Source organism: Carcharhinus amblyrhynchos, chromosome 2 (genome assembly GCF_965287045.1).
Source record: "Carcharhinus amblyrhynchos chromosome 2, sCarAmb.v2.hapA, whole genome shotgun sequence".
In the NCBI taxonomy this organism is placed as follows: domain Eukaryota; kingdom Metazoa; phylum Chordata; class Chondrichthyes; order Carcharhiniformes; family Carcharhinidae; genus Carcharhinus; species Carcharhinus amblyrhynchos.
The window spans coordinates 27,924,217-27,952,159 of NC_137325.1; positions in this window are offsets into that span (position 1 = coordinate 27,924,217).

The window sequence follows — 27,943 nt, forward strand, 5'->3', positions numbered from 1 at the left end:
GAATTTCCTTCAGGTGCTCTGATTTCCTCCCACATGACAGAGATATGTGGCCAAATTCACCTCCAATTCGATTTATACATTTGCTGATGACACCACCGTAGTGGGTCGGATCTCAAACAATGACGAGATGGAATACAGGAAAGAGATGGAGAATCTGGTGAATTGATGCAATGACAATAATCTCTCCCTCAATGTCAGTAAAATGAAGGAGATGGTCATTGACTTCAGGAAGCATGGTGGAGGATTTACCGCTGTCTAGATCAATGGGGATGAAATGGAAATGGTCGAGGGCTTCAATTTTCTAGGTGTCCAGGTTACCAACAACCTGGTCACTCCACACTGACGCTATAGTTAAGAAAGTCCATCACCGCCTCTACTTTCTCAAGAGGCAAAGGAAATTTGGCATGTCCGTGATGATTCTCGCCAATTTTTACAAATGCACCATAGAAAGGATTCCTCCTGGTTGTATCACAGTTTGGTGTGGTTCCTGCTCTGCCCAAGACCACAAGAGATTACAAAAGGTCGTGAATGTAGCTCAGTTCATCACACAAACCAGCCTCCCAGCCATTGACTCCGTCTACACTTCCTGCTGCCTTAGAAAAGCAGCCAGCATAATTAAGGACTCCAGGCACCCCAGGCATACTTTCTTCCATCGGGAAAAAGACAAAAAAGTCTGAGGTCACATATCAACTGACTCAAGAACAGCTTCTTCCCTGCTGCCAGCAGACTTTTGAATGGGCCTACCATACATTAAGTTGATCTTTCTCTATACCCTAGCTATGACTGTAACACTACATTCTGCACCATCTCCTTTCTTTATCACCTGTATACTCTACGAACAGTATGTTTACTCTGTATAATGCACAGGATACAATATTTTTCAGTGTCGCAATAAAATTGACAGTAATAAATGAAATCAAATCAAAAAAATGAGTTCATAGCAGTTTGGGCAACAAAAGGAAAATTGGGCATGGTGTAAAATGACAGCTGATTCAATATAATCAGGCCACGCGCTACTGTTGAAGACTAATAACAATGTCAAAAAGATCCAGGATAGAGGGGTACACAAGCAAATAAAAACACTAGGGCCTATGCTCTACGGAGGGCCCAGACAGTGATAAAACTCCAAGAGTTAGGGAATCCCTGATTGATTTCCCAGTAGGACTCATAGAATGTGAGTTCCCGGATGATTGGTAATTACCTTACCAAGTGGAACTCGCATCTGGGGCCGTTTATAAAGCAGGACCCTGAGCGGGCCCATTATTATAACATCATACTTGGGACCTGTATGTGTTCACCACAGGCTGTGGTTTTGATTTACTTTCAGTTTGTGCAATAAATCTCTTTCCTTTACACCTGACTCCTGAGTTATTACACAGAAAAACTGCCAGAACAATAGCAATGATTGGCCAAGTAACCTGTCACTCAGGACGGCTTCTGTGCCTGATTGGCTGCTTTGGACACTACCAGAACAATGGCAGTCATTGGCTGAGCAGGATGTAAGCGGTCTCACAACACCAGGTTAAAGTCCAACAGGTATATTTGGTAGCAAAAACCACTAGCTTTCGGAGTGCTGGCTGCCCCTTCGTCAGGTGAAAGTTAGTGGCGTTTGCTATCAAATATTGGACTTTAACCCGGTGTTGTGAGACTTTTTACATCCTGCTCAGCCAATGATCTCCACATCATGAGCAGGATGTGCCAGATTCCTCCGTCCCTCATTCCTTGCTTGCCTGGTGCAAGGAGGAGTTATGATTGTTGGGTGTTAGTTTTGAGTTTTGTTGTTGTTCGGATATGGGAGAACCCGGAGGAAACACACTTAGATATGGGGAGAAGGTGTAAACTCCACACAGACAGTCACCCAAGGCCGGAATTGAATCTGGGTCTCTGGAGCTGTGAGGCATTGTGCCACCTTTTGAGCCGTCGTATAATATAATTATGATTTGAATACAATGGCCCTTTCTTCAGTCAATACAAAGTTAACAATTGTATACAAGGGGAAACAAAATAACTAAAGCTCTACACACTGGTGGAAGCCGTTCTTGGCAATGATCCAACTGTAAGGAAGTAAGATAGGTAGTCCGAACAATTATGAGAAATAGTTCAGAGATACGGTCATCACCTTCCAAGCCATGTCCTCTGTATTGCTAATTTTCAGGTTATTTTACCCAGAAGTAACACAATTGTTCAGTTGGGTTCCCTGTTGATGTGATTGGCTTTGAAGTTGATGCTGTATTTATATTGCCTGTCTTATCTTACTTCTGTGTAAGTGAGTTTTGTAGAAGTTTTAAATAGGATTTACAGTGTGCCTTTCCCAACTTCATAAAACGTGCTTCTCAGTTACTGAAGCATTTGTAGTCAATGTTGCTGCGTAGGGAATTCTGACACCCAATTTGGCAGGGTTCACAAGCAGCAGGGAATGTAAGGCCCAAAACCAGGCTCGAGGTTCCTATTCCTGGCCCTGCAGCATCGAATACACTTGTGATTGGTTATCTCTCCAGTGAAAGGTAGCATTGTGAGCTTTGTCTGGGTCACAGCCCACTGCACACAATGGGCAGAATTTTATGAGATTGATTCTAAACATCCAGCTAGCATGAAAATGGGAGAGCTCCTGATCCATTTTTTGGATGAGTTTTCACATCCAATCTTATGCACTTAGTCATTGAAAATATGGACTAGTCTGCTTCTAGCTGCTGCAAGCAGTGGGCTGGTCTTAATTTCAGTAAGAAGTCTGACAACACCAGGTTTAAGTCCAAATGATTTATTTGATAGTAAACTCACAAGCTTTCGAGGTTTCCCTCTTCGTCAGGTGAATGAAGAGTTCTGGTCTCAGACAGAGCATATAACAGCACAGTTTACAGATTACTGATTAGAATGCGAATCTTCACACCTAACCTGGTATCAAGTCTTAAAGTGGCTAACAATATGAGTGGAAGGAGCACTGAGCATAGGTTAAAGAGATGTGTATTGTCTCCAGACAGTACAGTAAGTGAGGTTTTGCAAACCCAGAGAACCTCTCCTGATGGGGCCATGAAGGCAAGTGAGTCCAGATGATTCAACACTACGACATGAATGAACATCGCTCGACAATCACCTGTTCCCTTCCTGTTGGTGAACACTTCAGTGGTCAGGGGAATTCGGCCTCTGACCTTCGGGTAAGCATTCTCCAAGGTGACCTTCACGACACACGACAGCGCAGAGTCGCTGAGCAGAGACTGATAGCCAAGTTCCGCACACATGAGGACGGTCTCAACAGGGATCTTGGGTTCATGTCGCACTATCTGTAACCCCCGTGACTTGCCTGGGTTTGCAAAACCTCACTTACTGTACTGTCTGGTGACAATACACATCTCTTTAACCTGTGATCAGTGCTCCTTCCACTCACATTGTTGGCCACTTTAAGACTTGAACAGCAGGTTAGGTGTAAGGATTCGCATTCTAATCAGTAATCTATAAACTGTCTGTGCTGTTATACGCTCTATCTGAGGCCAGAACTCTCCATTCGCCTGACAAAGGGGCAAACCCTGAAAGCTTGCGAGTTTACTATCAAATAAATCGGTTGGACTTAAATCTGGTGTTATGAGACTTCTTACTATGTTTACCCCAGTCCAACGCCGGCATATCCACATCATTGCTGAGACCAGCAACACTGTAGAAACAACTCAGATACCGTAAAAGAGTAAAATTTGTAAGTGATACACATTTTATTAGAACATTGGGGACTATTCTGTGATGTTTAACACATTAAATCGGACTCCTGTATTCGCCATCCTCTTGGGAATTAAGTAACCAAATTGTTTTCTCAGACATAAGATCTATATGTGAAGTGCTGTTGTTAAGCCTAATAAAGCACAGACCCAGAGGACCGATAAAAAAACAAGGTTGAGATTCCTGAATTATATTGACTGCCATGAAAAGTTGTTGCATTAATATCTAATAATGGATAGATGGGAAGGAGAAAATAAAGCCCATTTCGCCTGAGTGATCCTCTGTATCCAATGGTCATCTTTGGATGTTGTTTTGACCTCTGAACCTTTAATGAGCTTGGAAGCAAACTCACGGTCTGCTCGATACACTAAAATCAGCAGATTCACTTTTATTGTTTAATTAGACTCTTGTGAGGGAGACATTGGAAAAATAATTATATATTATAGTGCAGCCCCTCCACCCGACTGGGAGCCTGAAATTCCTGGAAAGCTACTCCCTTGGCAGAGGCAGGGTGGAGCAGACCCCAAGGAAAGTGGTCCATATCTTATCCCGAATTCTAGAGGCACCAATGCCTTTGAGGCGTCAGTAACAACAACAACTTGCATTTATGGCACAATGGTTAGCACTGCTGCCTCACAGTGCCAGGGACCCGGGTTCGATTCCTGGCTTGGGTCACTGTCTGTGTGGAGTTTGCACATTCTCGTTGTGTCTGCATGAGTCTTCTCTGGGTGCTCTGGTTTCCTCCCACATTCTGAAAGACGTGCTGGTTAGGTGCATTGGCTGTGCTAAATTCTCCCTTAGTGTACCCGAACAGGTGCCAGAGTGTGACAGCTGGGGGATTTTCACAGTAACCTCACTGCAGTGTTAATGTATGTATACTTGTGACATTAATAAATAAAATTTAAACTTTATAAAGCATCTTTAATGTAGTAAAACAAGGCAATATGTTTCACTGAGCATAATAGAATAAAATTTGACACCAAGCCAGAGATATATTAGAGCAGTAGATCAAAGGCTTGGACACAGACATTGATTTGAGGAACAACTGAAAGATAGAGAGAGACAGTGATGCTTAGGTTAAACATTTCCATAGTTTAGGGCCAAGGCAGCTAAAGGCCTGGCTGCCAGTCCCAAGGCACATGTAAGAGCACCTCAATGTAACCCACTCGAAGAAATGGCATTATGTTACTCCCCGGTGAAGAGGAGGTCCCAAGAGGATCTAACAGGTTTATTTTTAAAGCTTCTCCCAGTGGAGAAGCGGGGGGTGGGGGGGGGGGGGGGGGGGGGTGGGGTGGTGGAATCTCCCGTCCTGCCCTCCATGCAAATCGGAGCGAGCGGATAGCCAGATCACACAAAGGTCCATTGACCTCAGGCGGGATTCTCCAGTTTTGGGCCGAAAGCGGCCAGAGAATCCCACCCCAGAAGATGTTCAGTTTTCCCTCTCCCTGATTAAGGACTGGGGATTATATTTTCACTCCCGGGCCAGGAGAGCAGAGTCAGGACAATCCCGCATACCTGCTCCGGAAGTTCAGACTTTTGCTCTGGGGAGGCAGGTGAAATTGGGAGTCACGGCTGCCATCCTCGGAATGTGTTTGGAGGCTGCTGGGTGTGGAGGTGGGCTGGATGGAAGGCCAGCCTCGGTGCTGTGGCACTTTAAGAAAAAGGAATAAAATTTTAAAAAATACATCCAGCCCAAACCACTTCACATCCCCTCACCACCTGTACACTCCCCTTGCCTCAACTGTGCTAACTTATGCCACTTCAGGCCCCCAACCACCCACCCATGGACCCTAATACCCTCCATGAAAAACTATGCCCTGATTCACCACGCGATTCCACATACTCTCCATGCCAATCTGTGCCCCTTCTCTCACCCCCACAGCCATTTATAGCCCCAGACCAGTTCCATGCCAATCCATGCTCCCCATCACTACCCTTTTCCCTTACACCATCCATGCCACATTAACCATGATTCACTATGGGCAGACCTTAGGAGCCATGCTGAGATTAAATAAAGTGTGTAAGTGTCTATTGGTGAATCCACTGTTAAAATGAATCTAATTAATAAAAAGAATCATTACATATAACTTATTTTAATCAACTATATGAAAACAAGTATTTGTATTTGAAGTCCCACTTCAAAGACTTTATAAACACTTAGAGCTGTCAATCAGACTGGAAATGAACGGACATCCAACTGTGAAATTGGATACTATCAAATCAGTATTTGGACTTTTGTCAACAGACGGAGTGAAATAGAGTGCATTGATTTTTAAAAAAATACTGCAGGCAGAAGGTTTAAATTCCGTGACAGCCCTCTTTGGCAGTTTTCTTTACAGCTTCTTTGAGAGTTCCAATGAACTTGATGCTCCAATGTGAACACACACTTTTTACACACATTTATGTCTACTTTTTAAAATCTCTAAGGGCACCTTACCTCTCCCAAAGGACATCTTACTCCTCTCAAAGTTAACTGAGGACCATATCCAAACTCTTAACTCTTCAAAACTCTACCTTCCAAAGGGGTTCTGGTACATTTAGATCATCTCTAACCAGGTCTAAAGTGCACAAGTTGTGTTTTGGATATTCCATGGTCAGATTTGAGTGGGACAGCTGCACTTGAACATGCACGTTGGCCTCCATGAACCATGGATGTGCTATTTAGAGCCCGCCCCTTTCCTTTGCCCTACGGAAATGGCAGGGGCCAGATTCAGGGGTGGGACTTCCATATTCATACCTGTGCAGCCACTTTTGCTAAGCCAAACTCCTGTCTACCTGTGTAGAAATCCATGCCCAAGTCTCTGTGAGATTCTCAGCCAGCCTTATCAGAGTGAAGTTCCTGTGCTAGCCTAGGAAGCTCTCCCATGTTAGGCAGAAGGTGGGGTGGGTAGCTGGAAGAGGGTGAGTAAGGAGGAGCATGAAGGTATCTTCCATCTCTGGCCCTTTGACATATGAGAGTAGATATGGAAGTTTTCTTGATGCTTTCTCCTCACCTACCCCACCTCCTCCACCCACATCCCCCCAGGAAAATAGCAGTGTGTCAGAAATTAAGCACAGTGCTCCCCAAACCAGTGGCTAGGTTCTGCCTTAGAATACCAGGCTGCTGCTGTGAGGAGTGAGAGATGATAGGGAATACACTCATAAAGGTTTCCAAAATTATCCAAGGATGGTGGTCACTGGTGACCAACAGTTCCCAGGCAGGGGTTGGTGGGGAGGGGCTGACTCCCAACTGTTGTACTCGAAACTCACTTAACAACAGAAAAAACTGGAATCTTAAATATCTAATCAGAGGATGAGAAACCGACAACTATGGAAAAAGAATTCTTAATGTCAACAAACTCCCTGATTTCTAATCAATTATATCTCTGTCCTAGTGTTCTTTTCATGTAAATGTCTTGTACTGCAATTAAAAGGAAAGGACACAGAGTAGCAACCCCATCATAGAACTGTGTTTGAGGCATTGTCAGCTTGGTGAAGGGGTTTTCTTTGCTACATTTCAAGTATTTTCTTTTATCCCTTTTAAAGTATTTAATGCCACACACACACACACACAGTCCTACATACAGTCGCCAATCTGTTCTTACATATTCCCGACACATCTTTTGTTACTCAGAATTCTGGCTGGAAGTGGAAACAGAAAACGCTGGAAAATCTCAGCAGGCCTGACAGCATCTATGGAGACAGTAGAGTCAACAGGTGGGATTTTCCAGCCGCACTCACCCCAAAACCGGAAAATCCAGCCTGAGGTCAATGGATCTTTCCACGGTGCACTCCCCGTCCACTATGATTCCCAAGCCGAGAGGGACAAGAAAATTCCTCCTGACGTTTCAAGTCAGGATGACTGTTTGCCAGAGGCCACGGATGAAGGGTCATCCTAACTCAAAATGTTGGTTCTATTCTTTCCCCACAGATGCTGTCAGACCTGCTGAGATTTTCCAGCATTTTCTGTTTTAATTTCAGATTCCAGCATCCGCAGTCTTTTGCCTTCATCTTATTCAGATTAGAGATGATGTGCTAACTCCTTGCTTCTGCTTTTACTGTAAATAGCCAGGGAAACGCCACTCCACAGCTACTATGGCTCAGTGAGTAGGACACTGCCTCAATCCAGCGGCTGTGGGTTTAAGACACTCTCCAGGGGTAGAATCTTCCTGTCTCTCCCACCACGGGAATTGTAGCGGGTGGGACACGGATCATGTTGACCTCAGACAAGATTTTCTGTAAAATCTCACCCCAGAAATCTAAGCAGCAAACTGAGACAGGCTATCCAATGAAGAACTGAGCATATGATCTGGGATATCCCGAGGTCATTAAATGCCTCTCTTTCTTTCGCTTTATTTCCTCTAGGCGTCTCTCCAATTGGCTTCAACTAAGGCTATGAAAGAAACAAGATGTGGAGAATCACCTATCTGGGCTCCATGGTGCAGTGTGGGTGGGTGGAGGGGGGGGAGTTCATACTGGCCAACTATCCAACTAAACCACTTCCACAGCTGCTAAATGCTGCCAGGGTTTTTTTTCTACCAGATTTTGTTTTAATGTTTTGCTGCATTAAAAAGATTTATGGACCCCCATTAAACAAACATTGTTAAAATACATGCTGGCCTGTAGCACTGGAGCCTACAGACGTGTAAGATAAAAGGTTTCTGAAAAACCGATTGTGCCAAGATACATTTGCAGGACCATGGGGAGAAAGCAGGGAAGTGGAACTAATTGGATACCTCTTCCAAAGAGCTCATACCATCCAACCGTCACCTTCTGTGTTGATGAATTTTACAGGTGGAGATAACAAGCCTTCGATTGGACCAAAACTCACTGAATTGGAAGCAAAAATTTGAATCGCTGATTCCCACTGCTCCTGATTTCCCGGCCTTTAATTATAATGCTCAGAATATGTCCTATTTGGGATTTGCTTTTACCTCAGTTTCGGAACAACCTGCACCTCTCAACACCAGTGATCTTCCCAGATTGCTCAGGTTTAGCTCAATGTTAAATTCAGGTTGGGTTTGAATAAACAATGTTTCTGCAATTAGTTCTTCTCTATAAACATTGAATGATCATGAAGCTGATTGGTGGCTATTTTAGATCCATCATGGTCTAAATGCTACTTTTTTCACAAGGGTGATGCTTTCACTTTCAGGAAAGACTAATCAGTGGTTCCATACTGGGCAGCACAGTGGCACAGTGGTTAGCTCTGCTGCCTCACAGCACCAGGAACCATAAGACCATAAGACATACGAGCAGAATTAGGCCACTCGACCCATCGAGTCTGCTCAGCCATTCAATCATGGCTGATATTTTTCTCATTCCCATTTTCCTGCCTTTTCCCCATAATTCTTGACCTCCTTATTAATCAATAATCAATCTCTGTCTTAAAGACACTCAATGACCTGGTCTCCACAGCCTTCTGTGGCAAAGAGTTCCACAGATTCACCTCTCTCTGGCTGAAGAAATTCCTCTTTATCCCTGTTTTAAAAGATCGTCTCTTTAGCCTGAGGTTGTGCCCTCTGCTTCTAGCTTTCCTATAGTGGAAGCATTGTCTCCAAGTCCTCTCTATCCAGGCCTCACAGTATCATGTAATTTTCAATAAGATGCCCCCTCAAGCTTCTAAACTCCAATGAGTACAGACTCAGAGTCCTCAACCGTTTGAGGCTTGGGTTCGATACCAGCCTTGGGTCACTGTCTGTATGGAGTTTGTACATTGTCTCTATGAGTTTCTTCCAGGTTTCCTCTGGCTCCCTGCCACAATCCAAAGATGTCCAGATTAGGTGGATTGGCCATGCTAAATTGCCTCTTAGTGTCAGGGAGACCAGCGGGGTAAGTACATGAGGTTATGGGGATAGGGTCTGGTTAGGATTGTTGTCAGAGGAGGCCCAAAGGGCTGAGTAGTCTCCTTCTGTTCTGTAGGGATTCTATGATTCTATGAAACAAACAAATCAAAATCACACTACATTTAGAATACTGTGTAGTGTACACAGTACACCCCCATATTACAGAAATGATGATACAGAGATACTGGAGAAAATGTTTCACCTGGATGATGTTTTCACTTTCAGGAAAGACGGAAGGGGCGATTTGATAGAGGCCCTTAAAATTTGAAGGAGTTTGACAAGGTCAATGTAAAGAAAAGGTTTTCACTTGTGCAGGGAGTCGAAAGCTAGAGAACACAGAATCACTACAAGAAATTCAGGAGAAAGTTGTCGACTCTGTGAATGGAGAGGCTATAAAGCTTGTTACTGCATGGAATAATGGAAGTTGATGCATTTAATCAGCTGAGTAAGAGGAAGTTAGAAATAGAAGGAGAAGCTATTATAATTACATGAAGATGGGTGAAGGGGGTTAATGGGCAGCATAAATACTAACATAGACCAAGTGGGCCAAATGGCCTGTTTATGCTGTCAATACGATGTAAACAAAAACTAGATGACAGGTTCAGTCAATTTTCTTTAGACGTTTTTGCACCTTTTGAATTAATTGTAGATCTGTTGTTATGTGCACAAATATACTATTTCATCCATATGATAATACACACGTGCTTATGGCTTGATCACACCTATGTGTCAATTCTCTCCAAATAAAGGGTGGTATATTCATTGGCAGTGATCTTCCCAAAGAAATTCTAAGGGCTGAATGAATGAGAAAATGGGAGAGTTGCAGGCTGATTTCTTCGGTGAGTTGTAACATGCAATCTTACGACATTTAGTCAAAGAAATGTGCCAGAATGCAATTTTCACTAGTTAGGGCTGGGTGGAGCCTATTCTCACAGTGAAGCCAGCTGCTGAGTCTAGGGGTGCCATTGTACAGACACCCCAATCTCCCAGTGTACTGTGTAGGCATGTACACAGTACACTGGGAGATCTCCTGTCATCCCCTACCCCTCCACGGACATCAGGATTCGCTGCCGATCACTTCCTGCACCAGTCTGTCCCCCCCAACCCCCAAGGACATTGCCCCCACCTGTCTAGACATTGCCCCCTCCCCCCCAAAATGTTCATCGTCCAAGACATCACCTCCCCCCCCACCACAATCACCACCCCAGCTAATAGGCACCCCACCACCCCCGATTGTCACTCTGGCCGACCAACCCCCATCCCCCCAAATTACTGCCACGGTCAACCAACCCTCACCCCACTGATTGTCACTCCAGTAGAGATTCCCCCCTTCTCTCCCCTTCCATGGAGCTCCCCATTGCCTCCCCATACAATGGTCCTGCCCACTGCCCCTCATGCTCTCGCCAAGCCCTGTCCCTTCCACCCCATTGGCACTGCCCAGTGAGCAGGTGCCAGGTGGACACTGTCAGGATGCTACTCAGGGGGCTTAAATGGCTTTTGTAGTGAATGTATCTGTAGTGAAGAGGGGACTGTGATTCTAAGAGCTGAGCCAGGTGCCAAACGGACATCTTAGTGTAGCTGTCTGGTTCAATAGTAGGTCACACCAGCTACCTGTGAGGTAAGGTTAGCCTTGGAGGGGGAAGTTGTGATCCAGCCACCATAAGAATAAATTCCAATTTACCTACGATGATTTGCTATGTTGAAGGTGCTATTTCAGTGAACATAGAACATAGAACATAGAACATTACAGCGCAGAACAGGCCCTTCGGCCCACGATGTTGCGCCGACCAGTTAAAAAACAATGACCCTCTAACCTAAACCAACCCCTTTCCATCCATAAACCTGTCCACGGATCTCTTAAACACCCCCAAACTAGGCGCATTTACAACTGCAGCAGGCAGGGCATTCCAATCCCTCACCACCCTCTGGGTAAAGAACCTACCCCTGACATCCGTCCTATAACTACCTCCCCTTAATTTAAAGCCATGCCCCCTTGTGCTAGCTTTCTCCATCCGAGGAAAAAGGCTATCACTATCCACCCTATCTAAACCTCTAATCATCTTATATGTTTCAATAAGATCCCCTCTTAGCCGCCTTCTTTCTAGCGAAAACAACCCCAAATCCCTCAGTCTCTCCTCATAGGACCTCCCCTCCATACCAGGCAACATCCTGGTAAACCTCCTCTGCACCCTCTCCAAAGCCTCCACATCCTTCCTATAATGTGGGGACCAGAACTGCACACAGTACTCCAAGTGCGGCCGCACCAGAGTTGTGTACAGTTGCAACATGACGCTGCGACTCCTAAATTCAATCCCCCTACCAATAAACGCCAAGACATCGTATGCCTTCTTAACAACCTTATCTACTTGATTCCCTACTTTCAGGGATCTATGTACACATACACCTAGATCCCTCTGTTCATCCAGACTATACAGAGTCCTCCCGTTAGCCTTATACTCGACACATCTGTTATTCCTACCAAAGTGAATTACCTCACACTTCTCCTCATTAAACTCCATCCGCCACCTCTCGGCCCAGCTCTGCAACCTGTCTAAGTCTCCCTGCAAACTATGACACCCTTCCTCACAATCTACCACACCTCCGACTTTGGTGTCATCAGCAAATTTACTAATCCACCCAACTATACCCTCATCCGGATCATTAATAAAAATTACAAACAGCAGTGGCCCCAAAACAGATCCCTGGGGCACACCACTCGTAACCGAACTCCATGACGAATATTTACCATCAGCCACCACCCTCTGTCTCCTATCTGCTAGCCAATTCCTGATCCAATTTCCTAGATTACCCTCAATCCCATACATCTGCATTTTCTGCAGAAGCCTACCATGGTGAACCTTATCAAACGCCTTACTAAAATCCATATATACTACAACTATTGTTATGCTTGTTCTTACTGAAAAGACATGTCAGCCCACAGCCTTGCTGCTCCCTTCCAGCTGACTACAATCCCAGTTCAAAGGAGCAACCCTGCTATTAATGCATAACATAAAGGCTACTCTCTGTCTCTACTCACTACTACACCAGAGGAAGATTAATAAATTGAGACAGAACTAAAATCTCTATGGATTCTCTTCCCTCCGTGCACAGTACAAAGACACAATTTTAATTACCTTCAAAATTAATCGACTGAAGCCCAGCAATATATTCGAAGCAACAATCTCATTAAGAGTTTACAACGTTTTAATCAACCTTGTTGCACATAAGATACAAACAAGCAAATTTGCACTGGCATTTCAGTGCACAAATTCTTCCAAAAGAGAAGTGATGCTCCCTGACAGCCAAAATATCGATTGCATTACTTGTAATGTACCTGTCAGAGGAACTCTATGGTTTTCACATAGGAACAGTGGTTTGCTTTTTAGCCACAAGGTCCACCAAACCCAGAACTGATTAAATCAGGGTGGAAAGTCTCTATCTTGATTAAAAAGACAGAGATGGGTTCCCAGGCACAATATTAAAAATGGAGACCAGGGTATTTCAGCAACAAATCTATGATGCATTTTTCTCAGTCTTCAGCATGATGTTCAGTTCTGGACAGTGCACTTTAGGAAGGGTGTGAAGTGGCCTGCACAATGGTTCCAGGGTTGAACGACTTTCCTGATATAGATACATTGGAGAGCTGGGGCCATGCTCCTTTGAGAAGTTAAGGAGAGATTGCGAGAGGTACTCAAAACCATGAGGGACAGATTGGATAAGGAGAAGCTGTTCTCATTTGCTGGATGGTCAGAAAGCAGAGGACCCCAAGATGGCCGAAGGAGGCACGAGAAAAACCTTTTTTTAACACAAGGTGTGGTTACAATTTTGAAAGTACTGTCTTAAAGGGCATTGGGGATAGGTTTAATTATGGCTGTAAAAGGGACCTAAAGGAGAGAAATTTGCAGGACTATGGTTAAAGGGCAAGGAGAATGGGACAGGCTAAATTCCTCTTGCGAAGAGCTGGCATTGGCTTGACAGACCAAATAGCCTTCTTTGAGATGTGACAATCTTATGATTAACTTGCACTGATTCCCATTAAACCATTACCTTCTCTGGCTACCGAGCTACATTGGCTACTGGTCCAACAATGCCTTGAGTTGAAATTTCTCATCCTTGTATTCAAATCCCCCCTGGTCTCACCACTTGCTATCTCTGTAATCTCCTTCAGCCTTACAGTCCTCCGGGGTCTCTGCTCTCCTGTCATTCTGGCCTCTTGAGCATTGCTGATCCTTCCACCTCCAGTCGTATAGCAATTCTCTCCCTAAAACTTTGCCTCTCTCGCAATTTTTCAAAGCAAGCTTTTAGCCATACTTCCTTTGTGCTTCTAGATGTCAAATTTTCATTGAGTCATAGAATCCCTATAGTACAGAAGGAATCTACTCAGCCCTTCGAGCCTGCACTAATAATCCCACCAGGACCTATCTCTGTAACCCTAGGTATTTACCCTATAATCCCACTGACACTAAGGGGCAAATCAATATGGCGAATCCTCCTAATCTGCACACCGTCGGCCACTAAGAGACAATTTAGTACGGCCTATCAACTTAATCCCTCTTGTGAAAGGCCTTGGGATGTTCCGCTACTTTAAGGGCGCGAGATAGACGCAGGCTGTTGTTCAAACGGAGTCAATCGAACAAAGTCAAAATGAATGCCCCAATGATTAGATTTAACAGTGAGTCTGACTGCTGCACATCGCTGTGAAACCAGCAGTCGATGATAATGGAGCACTGTGCACCACTGCAATCGAATCAGGCTAATGGGGCATTATAAAATTTGGATGAATTACCTTAATATTAAAGACAGCGGCATGGCCTCCATTTAATAGTCTTCTAACTGCAGAGCCAGATGGAGCCTGATAAAATATACCATTCTTAGGAGAAGCTGGGACACAGGAGGACGCGCTGTAATGGCTTTACGGCTTTATTTGCATAAATTATCATACCACTGGCAACAAATGAGTGGCGTGCTGTGTTCTAAATATTTTAGTGAGGTTCAACACCATTACTGCTGGTTTAATGAACTGGGATCACTATTTTGTGGGAGGACTACAAAGAACGACAGGGCAGAAGTCTAAACAGTCCCTTCCAATGCTTACCAGGCCTTGGTGCTAGTGGGGGTGGGGCGGGTAGTGTGTACTCGTAGCAAGCTATCCGGCAGCTCTCTTACCAAGTGCAACTCTGCCGGATGAAGCAGCAACAGGCTTTGATTTTATTAAGATAAAGGTGTTTCATTAGCAAATATAGTCATTTGACAATGAGGGCATCATCATTCGTTAAACTGGTCCCAGCCAGCAATGTTACAATCCAGTTTTATTCCTGGGAAACTGTGGGCTGCTAATTTACACTCTCTGCACTCCACCCTCCTCCAAGTAATAGGCGGCGAGCTGTCAAAGGGAAGCATTTGTTTCAGAGATCATTATATGAGCACAATGCACTAGCTATTATTATTTTTTAAAGTGTGATTTTCGCTTTGGCGCTTTTCTATATGAAGCAGTCTGACAGATTAAATGGCACAAGGAACTTGTTACTTAAAGGAGCACGATGCCTTTTATTGGGACTTCCAACATCATTAAACTAAATTAGTTGTACAATTTGCCCCATTTTGAAACACTCTCAATTCCTCCAAGGTTGTTACAGCCGAGGAGTTCTATTAAATTTTATTGGGGAATATTCCTCTCCCAGTTGTAAAGGCTGTAAGCTAACAATCCAAACCACTCAATACTTTCTCTGGATATAATTTATAATATTTGTCAACCGCACTTTGCTTTTCTCTTTCTGCTGTGGGTTCCAATGTGGGCAAATGGATTTCTACTTTGGCAAATGTGAGGTCAATCGCATTCAACGGGGTGGCACGGCGGCACAGTGCTCTGCACTGCTGCCTCACAGCGCCAGGGACACGAGTTTGATTCCCGGCTTGGGTCACTGTCTGTGCGAAGTCTGCACGCTCTGCCGTGTTTGTGTGGGTTTCCTCTAGGTGCTCCGGTTTCCTCCTATAGTTGGGAGATATGCTTTTTAGGTGCACTGGTCATGCTAAATTCTCCCTCAGTGTACCCGAACAGTTATTTCATTGCAATATTAATATAAGCCTACTTGTGACACTAATAAATAAAGTTTCACTTTAAACTTTCTTTAATTAGACTTGAAAAGAACGAGAATGTTTTCTAAATGGTGAAAAGTATAGGAACAGTGGAGTTGCACAAAGACTTGGGAATCCAAGTACATAGACCATAAAAAGTGATGAAAATGTACTGAAAGTTATCAAAAAGGCTAATAATGTGCTGTCCTTTCTACTGACTGGATTAGATGCAAGGGAACTGAAGTTATACTATAGCTCTCTGAAGCCCTGGTTAAACCACATCTGGAGTGCTGTGAGTAGCTCTGGACATTTAAGAAGGATATGTGAGCCTTGAAAGGACAGCAGTATAGAATTATCAAAATGGTCTCCAAATTTTGAAGGCCATATTGTAAAGGGGAACTAGGATAGCACTCCCTGGAATTTGGAAGCTTAAGGGATGATGTGATCAAAGTTTTCAAGATATTGGTGAACCTGAGAGGATGGATATAGAGAAACAATTTCAATTGGTTTTGGAATTTAGGATTAGGGGATGCAGACTAAAAGTTCGAGCCAGATTTTTATAACAGTGAAATTCATAAACCCTAGAAAGGTGAGGTGAAGGTTGAAACTTTCTTCTGGAAATGGCAATCAATGGTTCATTTTAAATGTAAGATTGATGTATTTTCGCAAAACAAAGGTATTAAGGGATATGGGGCGTGTGGACTTAGGTCACAATCTCTATCAGGTTCAGCTCTCACACTCATATTTGCAAGTTATGGGTTCAGGCACTATTTAAACTGGCACTTCAGTGCAGGACAGAGGGAGTGCTCCACTATCAGTGATGCCAACCTGAGATGTTAAACCAGAAACGTTGATCCTCTCAAACCTGTGAACTCCATCTCCAAAGTGAACAAGAGTTACTGATGCAGGGGAACACCATCACGCTGACTCTATAGTTAAGAAAGCCCAACGACGCCTCTGCTTTCTCAGGAGGCTAAGGAAATTCGGCGTATCGAATCTCACCAATTTTTACAGGTGCACCATAGAAAGCAACCTTTCTGGTTGTATCACAACTTGGTATGGCTCCTGCTCTGACCAAGACCACACTAAACTACGAAGTGTTATGAAAAAGCTCACTCCAAGCAAATCAGCCTCCTATCCATTGACTCTGTTCACACTTCCCACTGCCTCAGAAAAGCAGCCAACATAATCAAGGACTCCACGGACCCTGGACATACTCTCTTCCACTTTCTTCTGTTGGGTAAAAGATAAAAAAGTCTGAGATCACATACCAACTGACTCAAGAACTGCTTCTTCCCTGCTGCTGTCAGACTTTTGAATGGATCTACCTCATATTAAGCTGATCTTTCTCTATACCCTAGCTTTGACTGTAACACTACATTCTGCACCCTCTCCTTTCTTTCTCCCCTGTGTACTCTATGAATTGTATATTTTGTCTGAGTAGCATGTAAGAAACAATACTTTTCACTGTATCCCAATACATGTGACAATCATAAATCGAACAAATCAAATCAAATCAAATCATAGTGTCATACATAGATTGGCATTCTTTTGTCATGACTGGGTCTAAATCCTGGAATTCCCCACCCAACGGAAAATACCTTCACCACACGGACGCAGAGTGGTTCAAGAAAAGAAGATCCATTGCGACCTGCTTAAGGGCACCAATTGACAGGTAATAAATACTAACCATTTCCCGAGATTGAGTTTTAAAAATATGAATGGGCATAGCCTTTCATCCCCTTCCATTCTTTTTTAGGATTGTTCAGTACATTTTTTTCCTCAGCTCCATTTTAATTTCTCTGTCCTTCCATTTTGGAGACAATGGAGATCCTACATTTATTTTGCTTCTATATGTATTATATAAGTACTGTATCTACAATATAATCATGCAAATTTGCCTTTCACGTTTTCTGTGAAATCAGTCAACTAGTAAAGAACTCTGAAGCTACAGGTCATGAACAGTTAGCTGACTTCTCATAGTTTAAAGTTTAAAGTTTATTTATTAGTGTTAACACAGGAATGATGGTACTGTGAAAATCCTCTAGTTGCCACACTCCGGCGCCTGTTAGGGTACATTGAGGGAGAATTTAGCGTGGTCAATCCACCTAACCAGCATGTCGTTTGGATTGCGGGAGGAAACTGGAGCACCTGGAGGAAACCCACACAGACACGGGGAGAATGTGCAGACCCAACACAGACAGCGACCCAGGCCGGGAATCAAACCCGAGTCCTTGGCGCTGTGAAGCAGCAGGGCTAACCATTGTGCCACTGCGGTGCCTGAAGTAGGAGTTGCTCAGGGAAATCTCCAGAAAGACATCTGCCTTTTGAGTGGGTACCTGAATCGGTGGAAGGAGTTGAAGGCAACATCAGCCCCAGACACAGGCAGATGCAGAAACTTGGAAAGAGTGGTTAGAGGTGTACGGTGTTGTCAGCGAGTTGAACCAATGGAAGGGAATTTGAAGACCAGGAACAGAAGGACGGTGGCACAGAGGGTTGGCAGAAACACCACTTACTAATAAAAATGGCCAATTGCTTCACTAATTGCTGTCAGTAGTTCATTGATATGTAAAGCATTCTCAATAAAGCTGTCCTTAAATTTGTAGAGTCAAATCAGTCAATGCTATAAATAGTCATCAACACAAAATTGGCATATTAATGGATTAATAATCCTAGCCAGTAATTGCTGAAGTTGGTCATTAAATTTAAACAGCTACTTCATCATTATTTGTTATTTCAATTGCTGGCTAGTACAATATTAAATGTGAAAGACAAGTGTATGATATACCAATTGTGAAATAAAATAAACAGAGGTGATATAAGTCATCTCCAATTTAGAAGAACAGGGCAATTAAAATGGAGGCAAGGAAGAAAATGTACAAAAATTACAAGGGAAGAAGAGACGAACTTTTTAAAATGCATTAAACATCTCCCAAAATGTTACATCCGGACAATATAAAAAGAATACGAAATCAGAAAACAAAACCGTGGGCTAACCATGTAGCATAGTGCTAACCACTATGCTACTGTGGGTGGCATGGTAGCACAGTAGTTAGCACTGCTGCCCCACAGCTCCAGGGGCCTGGGTTCAATTCCTGGCTTGGGTCACTGTCTGTGTGGAGTTTCCTCTGGGTGCTCCAGTTTCCTCCTGTAGTCTAAAGATGTGCAGGTTGGGTTGATTGGCCATGCTAAAATTTCCCCTTAGTGTCCTGACATGCATAGGTTAGAGGGATTAGTGGGTAAAATATATAGGGGTGGGATTGTGGTTGGTGCAGACTCAATGGGCCGAAGGGCCTCTTTCTCCTTTGTAGGGTTCTATAATTCTATGAAAACCAAGACCTAACTGTAATTCTGATTAATTCTATTCCATTTTGAACAGTCTTGGTGAGTGGGGTCATGTAGGCCAATGTCGGCAGATCAGATAGGGCCCACCATGTCAAAAGAATAAGTTTAGGATCCTTGGGTAAAGTCATCTGGGTATCTTCTCAGTTGGATGCAGAAGATCTTGTGGCAATAGTTAAAGAGGAGAAGGGGAGTTCTCCCAATGTCCCGGCCATATTTACCACTCTATTAACCTCAGTAAAGCAGATAATCTTGTCACTTATTTCCCTGCTTTAGATGCAAACTCACTGTTGCATTTCCTGCCATTGTAACAATTTTTGTGCTTCTGGTGAGGGGATGGGGGGGAGGGGGGGATTTTTCCCTTCTCACCTGCCACAGGAATGGAAGAGGGCAACAGCAGACCACACAAAGGTCCATTGATCATGGGCGGGATTTTCCGGTTTTGGGTGAATCCAGCCGGAAAATCCCGCTCCAGCTCTTCAATAGGTGTAAAGTCTTTGGTGAAAGATGCTTTTTAAATATAAATTCCTCCTTTCTTATTATGCTTTGGAAGGTAATAGATTTCATAGATAATGTCCAATGTAGTAAAGTTGAAGGTGACTCACTGTAGCTTCATTAATTTGTCTGGACTAATATTCAAGTCTCCTCCCATTTCCTCCCTGTCCCAGGACACGCCCCCTTGATCCTGATTGGCTTGGCTTCCTGTGCAGCTTCTCCATAGGGTCCGGCCCGATCACATGGCCCTCAAATGATTGCCCCCCCCCCCCCCCCCCCCCCACCTTAAAGGGGCCATGTTACCACACCCAACAAACTGCTCCTTGTCATCATCCAAATAGCAATGTGAGTCACACATTGATTAGTTTTAGGGCTTTGTAGAGTAGAGGAGATCCTGGAATGTGAAAAGTCCTGCATCATTGAAATGCTAAACTAAAGTGAAAAAGGTGCAGTTTTAAATAGTAAACAAATGCAAGTCCAATGCAGATTAAATTGTAAACTAATTCAAGCCTGATGAAGCTGAAGGCTGTATTTTAAAATTCGAACATATTTAGGGTCCATTAGAAAAGTGCTGTGGGTAATGTCCCTGCTTCTGAGCCAGAATCTCTAATCTCTAATCATAAAAGATCCCATCAACAAATGGAATAGTTATCTGTCTATTGTGAATGGAAAATGGAGATAGAACCAAAGATGTAGAAGAATGTCTCAGTGCTGCACTGAATTCCCACCATTTCTAAAGACTCTTATCTATGTCCTGAGTAGATGTACCAGCATAGAATCCTGCAGTGCAGAAGGGGGCCGCTTGGCCCAACAAATGTTCACTGACCACAATCCTACCCAGACCCTATCACCATAACCCCATGTATTTACCCTTGCTTGTCCCCCTGACTCTAAGGGGCAATTTTAGCAAGGCCAGTCCTTGCTGCACCTAACCTACAGATCTTTGGACTCTGGGAGGAAACTGGAGCACCTGGAGGAAACTCACGCAGACACAGGGGAGAATGTGCAAACTCCACTCAGGCAGTGACCCAGCCAGGAATCGAACCCAGGTCCCCGGTGCTGTGAAGCATCAGTGCTAACCAGCCTGCCACTACGCTGCCCAATGTTTTGATTTGTGTAGAAGTGCTGGTTTCCAAACACTGACAACCAATGATTTGTGACAACCAATTTGTTATTTACTAGCTGAGCTGCTACTCCATACTTGCATCCTGCTCCAGAGGGAAATCCTGCTCTCCTGACATGTGACCCTTTTAGTAGTCATTTCATTGTGTCATCACATGACCACTGGGTCTACATCTTTTCTGTTTAAGTTGGGATGACCGATGGCATTGAGCCATAACAGTAACTCTGTGTGAACCTTTATGTAACATACAGATTGAACAGGCCAACAGTACATAACTATTTACATATGGTAAGACACAGATAAAGCTGTTGCAGCTGGTGCATAGCCCATCACATCTCCTCACCACCACCCTGCCTCCTTTTCATTGTGTCAAGATGAAATACAAAGGCCAATTGTCGGCCAATTGGTGACATAGTCCGGGCACCTTGTGTTTGGTTTGACCCCACGCTCTGTGAGTGTGTTAATGCTGGTTGCCTATGCTGTAGTTTTTCAGGCTGGTGTTCTCGGTGTGGGTGACCTGGATCAGTGTGCTGAGTGGGTGCAGGGCTCACTACTGGTCTAGGGGAGGTCTGTGCTGAAGACTGGGTGACTGGGGTGCTATGGCATCTGTTGGTGCTGTCTCTAATATTTGTAGGAGGTGACATTGGTCGTGTACATAGTGGGCATCATCTGAGACTACTACCTAACTGTTTGGCTTCAGGGTATGGCTGTGCACCATCACCAAGTTGTTATGGCTATGGATCATAAACATCTGACATGGTATTAGAGGGCTGAGTCTGGGTGTTTTGCTTTCCAATCAGTTTCACGAGGGCACCATTCCCATTGGTTTCGAGTTTGAGTTGCAACAGAGCTTTCGCGGTGGGAAGTGTGGTACTGGTTGCACCTGGGAAAGAGTCATTGTGCCGCTGAGGGGAGACCCTGTTACGGTCAATATCAAGCTGAGGAATGCAGCATAGTATTGTGTGCAATCCGAGGCACATTTCTCGAGAGGATGCTTAGCTGAACTTACTGCCTGTTCCATCAGGCTGTTGGACTATGGGTATGGGAGGCTGTTTGTGATTTGCTCAAAGTCCATTATGTGTGCAAAGTTTCTAAATTTTAGGGAGACTATTTGGTGAATGTTGTCTGTCAGGATTCGTTGTGTGGCAAAGTGTCTCTTGAGCTTGATGATGACTATGTTACTCGTTTGAAAGGTAGTCAAGTTCAAACTACCAAGAAAGAAATTAAATAAGACCAAACATTGTTTACCATTCCATTCAGAAATATTAGCTGCCGTGCATGACCATGGGAGGCCCAGGACTTAGGTACAACAGTTCTTTGGCTTGATGGGGCTTGAGTGCATTGCACGGTGCACGTCTGGAGATTTCCCTTTCTATATTTGTGGACATGCAGTGCCAGTGCAGTGATTCCTCACTGCTGTATCTGGTGGTGTGACCTTGGTGAGGTTGTTGTTAGAACCTCTGGAGAGAAGTAGGGATGATGAATTTCTGGCCACACAGTATCAGGCCATCCTGTCTAGTTAGTTCATCTGTAATGGTGAAGAATGTGAGGAGCTAGTGGGGAAGCTGGCTTGAGTATTTTGGCCAACCCTGAATGATGATTTAATGAGGTTATATGCTTGTGATGTCTGCCTGTAGGGTATCTTTGAATTCCTGGAATCTACAAAGAGAAAGCATCTCTACGGTCATGATGTCTACCTCTTCCTCACGATCTATCTTGTCTGCAGTGGATAGGAAAGCTCTGGAAAAGTCATCAGCCATGTACTGCTCTGTATCAGATTTAAAAATGACACTGAGGATGTAATGTTGTAACTTCAGCAGCATGCTCTACAGCCGGGCAGACAAAGTGTAAAGAGGCTTTTTTTGGGATAGTTATGAGAGGCTGCAGACCATATATAAAGGCATGAAATGTCTGACAGGTGAAGACAAGGGTGAGGAGTTCCTTTTCAATCTGAGCATGAGTTTCAATGAGGGCCTCGCAGACTATTCGATCCCTGAATAACTCATCAGCAAGGGTGCCAAATGCATTCTCCTTTGCTAAGATTTTCAAAGTTGTTATATAAGATTACTGATTAATCTGTAGTTTGGTTTATTGAATTAAATGTGTTTAAATGTTCTCAAACATTATTAGAATTATTTTAGGATCATCATTTTCCTTCTCCGTCCAGAAAACCAAATAACTCAAACCACTCGATGGCCTCAGGGCCTGCTAACTTTAGTAAAGCGTAAGCCTATACCTTTTGTGACTCATCAGATAATTCAGCATCGCAGTAAATACGTCACTCTTTCTCAAACTGTCCATACTGCTTTTGTGGAGCATGAATAGGTCAACGCAGCAAAGTCCTTGTGCCATACTGCCAACTCCTGACAGCATGTAAAAGCGCTGAGTTCCCAAACACTGACCATGAAGACTTGTAACAAACAATCCTTTATTTAGTATTCTTCATGCTTGGACTCTGCCCGCAGCCCAGGAAGAACTCCTGTGCGTCCGACACATGACACCATAGTGGGTCGGATCTCAGACAATGATGAGTCAGAGTACAGGATAGGGATTGAGAATCTGATGAAATGGTGTGACAACAATAATCTCTCCCTCAATGTCAGCAAAATGAAAGCAGGAGCGTAGTGGAGGATATACCCCTGGGGATTAAGTAGAAATAGTAGAGAGCTTCATGTTTTTAGAATTCCAGATCACCAACAACCTGTCCTGATCCCTCCACATTGACACTACAGTCAAGTAAACCCACCAATCCTCTCTCGGAAGGCTAAGAAAATTTGGCATATCCATGACGACTCTCGCCAATTTTCACAGATACACCATAGGAAGCCTCCTTTCTGGATGTGTCACAGCTTGGTATGTCTCCTGCTCTGACCAAGACCGTAAGTAACCACAAAAGGTTGTGAACATAGTCCAGTCCATCATGCAAACCAATCTCCAATCCATTGACTCCATCTATACTCACTGCTGCCTCTGAAAAGCAGCCAGCATAAGCAAGGATCTCATGCGCCCGAGATATTCTCTTTTTCTCCTTCTTCCAGAGGAAAAAAGATCCAAAAGTCTGAGATCAAGCACCAGCTTCTTCCCTGCTGCCATCAGACTTTTGAATAGACCTACCTCATAGTAAGCTGATCTTTCTCTACAGCCTGGCTATGATTGAAATACTATATTCTGCACCCTCTCCTTTCCTTCTCCCCTATGTACTCTATGAATGGTCTGCTTTGCCTGTATAGTGTGCAAGAAGTAATATTTTTCACTGTATCCCAATACATGTGACAATAATAAATCAAATCAAATCAAATCTTTTGGTAGCTATGTCATCACATGACCACTCATTTTACAATAGAGATATGATTATATTCAAAAATATGCCATTTTAGGGCAGGGATTGTATTAATTAAGGTTTTTGCATTGCTGAAATGCTGCTATATCCCAGTGTTTTGTCTATCCCAGTAACTTATTTGTAAAGGACAGTACAGTAATATGATAGCAGACAGAACATTGTAACCAGGTGATGGCTAATACTTCCTTTCAGCCAGTACAAATATAATAATTTCACTGAGAACAGCTTTCAAGCCTATTCCAATTTCTTTACAACAGAACATAATAATTTTATTATGTAGAGAATGTGCTTGGATTTGTCCACATTGTATTGCATTGTTGCGGGTTCTTTTTAATACAATCGGATAGTAAGTGTAGCCTCTTCTTTATTATTCAGAACTATACAAATCCAGCATTCAACCATTGGTAAATAGTTATTCAACCTCTGTAGCTGAAGAGTTGAATGTACAATAAAAAATGTACAATATAAAAATGTAAGTGGCTCTCAGCCAGAAATAAGCTAGGATTTGCTCAGCTGCACCGTACCACAATTAAGCATTTGGCTGACAAGTTAATGTCTGACACAATGATTTTGCCAATGTTTTTAACTTCCCTTTGCGAGAACCGCTCAGGAATTGTTAACTCACAACGAGCACTGAGCAGCAAAGTTGACTGAGGAAATAGGCTACGACTGAAGGTAAAGTGAGCACTGGAACTGAGTGGGAACTGGGAGCGACTGCTGGTGGAAACTTCAGAGACAAAGTCTGATTCTGGACAATAATCAGGAATTGTGGTCTTCCGGCCGACTAGAGAGCAAAGCTGAACATTGAATCAGCGGATAGGGACAGCTGGTGATTAGAGTTTAGCAATAGATGAAGATTATGGAGGCCGGAATAGTGTGTGGACAACTGTTAATTTTCAACGTACTGATTTTAATGGATTTTCAAACTGTTAATTACTGGTAATCAAAGACGCTTGTCTAAAAGAAGCCCCTGATGTTCCTTTTTAATGATTACAGCTCTAGAGTTGGGGTGGTACAGTGGTTAGCACTGCTACCTCACAGTGCCAAGGACCCAAGTTCAATTCAGATCTTAGGTGACTGTCTGTGTGGAGTTTCATGTTCTCCCCGTGTCTGTGTGAGTTTCCTCCGGGTATTCCGGCTTCCTCTCATGCTCCAAAGATGTGCAGATTAGGTGGATTGGCCATGTTAAATTGCCCCTTAAAGTCAGGGCAATCAGCAGGGTGGTTACCTGGGGTTACAGGGGTAGGGCATGTGTGGGATTGTGCAGGCTCGATGGGCTAAATGGCCTCCTTCTGTACTTTCGGGATTCTATGATACTCATTATCTTGTGTCATTACATAATCTTCACTGCGTCAGTAAGCGTTAGCGTTAGAATCTTCCCTCCTTCTTCCAACTCCTTGCCCCAGGCAGCAAGTCATTTTTTACACCCCATGGCTCCCACTCCCATCCATCCTGGGATTCCTATTCTCTCCCAGTTCAAGATCCCCACTACTTTCCAGCCTAGGTAATAGCCTCCTGCTCTCCACTAACCAGCAGTTAGTGGCAACTAATCTCTTTCGCATTCAAACATGTTTAAACAGCACCCAGATACAGTAGCGTGTCTCTGTGGAAATTAAGTTGTAATTCCAGCTATGGCCAAATATTTAATTCACTTTGTTCTGCAAGATTAAGGATGCCCACTTCAACTAAAATGATAAATATATAGTGAAACTATAGTTAAAAGCAGTTAAAAACTGATATAGAAAAATTGAGTTATATCAACTGTGGAAATTACGTTATGACAAACAACTCTGTTAAGTAAGGGAAAAAGGTTATTAGCCAAACAATACCTTCAGTGAGGCCAACACTTACATACTCAGGATAAGCAACTAATCTAAACCTTGTGTTGGTTCCATAAACACTGCTTCCAGCCTTGGCTACAGGATGAAAATAAGACCCTTTCAATAACAAAATTCCAAAAAGCAAGATATGATGAACTATAACTGTTACATTTTCTGTATGAATCAACAAAACATAGTGAAATTCACTGTTCACTGTGTCTGTTCTCCTTGCTAGCAGGTAATAAAAAAATTTTAGAGATTTGAGTATCCACCATGCATTACTTGGGTTAATCCTCAACAACTCCAAATCTAAGGGTATAGTAACAGGAGGAATGTGTCGTTGAGAATAGAAATCTATTGGGACCTTGTCTCCTGTCCCCCAATTTCTCTTTTCCTGTGACCCCCTACCTCTTCACCCCTCTTTCCTGTTTCACACTTCATGCTGATGGATGAGTGAGATGAATATTACAAATAGGTGAGGGATATACATACCCCTGTCTGAATGCTGTGTTTCGAGGGAGAAGGGGAAAGCAGGAAATGTGAAGAAAGCAAGAGAGTGAGATTAAGGAAGACAATGGGCAGAATTTTCCCAGAGATTAGCAAAGGCTGATAGCGGGCAGGAAGAAATGCCATTGAAGTGATTGAAGTTAACAGTGGCATTCTCCACCGTATAGCGCAGGACATAGAGTAAAAATCTTAAAGGTCCCACAACGTTACACTGATGTTTCTGCCCCACCAGCAATTTACTTCCTTGATGATCGGGCACCATTTTTAAAGGTTGCTCCACTGCAAGTTAAAGTGGAATACCACCCACTTACCCTCCTGACACTGCTCCTGAGTGCTGTCCTTGGCACTGCCTGGGTCCTGCATGCTGGTACTAGTCATGATGTGGAGATGCCAGCATTAGACTGGGGTAAACACAGTAAGAATTCTCACAACACCAGGTTAAAGTCCAACAGGTTTATTTGGTAGTAAACACTAGTGCCAGGGGCAGTGTTTAGGCATGTCTCCACCACCCTCCTCTCCTGAGCTGCCCTGAGGGTCTGCTCTCCAGATGTTCGCTTTGGGAGACCAGTTGTGACTTATGAAATTCTGCCCTCACGCCATGATGTGGATGATTTTCTAATGGGGGAGTGGTTTGATTTAGGGGTAGGGACCTGATAATAAGATGCTAATGTATTCAAATTATGTTCCCAATGTTGAATGTTGGGAAACATGCCCCTGTCACTGACTGGGGGGAGGGGACAATCGCATCACAAGTTTACATCAGCGTGGAACCTGATTTTGTAGTTCTTGTGAGATTTTCCACTCCCGTTGCTGAACCCACCCGACACAATTGGGAACGGAAAGGAAAATAATAGATCATACTGGATTCGGAAAGACAAGGTGAAACAATAAAATCAAATACAATTGGCTGATTCTAAAAGACCCCAAATGGATAAACATATTTTTATTTGAAATCAATTTATCCAATAGTGTCACAAGTAGACTTACATTAACACTGCAGTGAAGTTACTCTGAAAATTCCCTAGTCACCACACTCTGGTGCCTGTTCGGGTACACTGAAGGAGAATTTAGCATGGCCAACGCACCTAACCAGCACGTCTTTTGGACTGTGGGAGGAAATGGAGGTCTCAGAGGAAACCCAAGCCGGGCATCAAACAGCATGGCATGGTGGCACAGTGGTTGGCACTGCTGCCTCATAACAGACATGGGCACAGGTTCCAGGCTGACACCATCAGTATGGTCCTGAGTGTGTGCTGCATTGTTATAGGTGCTGAATTTTTAATGAAACATTAAACCAGGCTCCATCTGCCCTTTGACTTGAACATAAAAGATTGCATGTACTATTTCGAAGAAGAGCAGGGTCATGCTGACCAATATTTATCCCTTAGCTAACATCACAAAATAAATCATATTATCTGGCTCATTGCTGCCTTGCAGTGCAGACCCAGGTTTGATTCTCGGCCTTGGGTCACTGTCTGTGCAGAGTCTGCACCTTCTCCCTGTGTCTGCATGGGTTTCCCCCAAGTGCTCCGGTTTCCTCTCACAGTCCGAAAGATGTGCTGGTTAGGTGGATTGACCGTACTAAATTCTCCTTCAGTGTACCCGAACAGGCGCTGGAATTTGGTGACTGGAGGACTGTTACAGTAACTTCATTGCAGTGTTAATATAAGCCTACTTGTGACATTAATAAAGAAACTTAAAACCCTGAGCT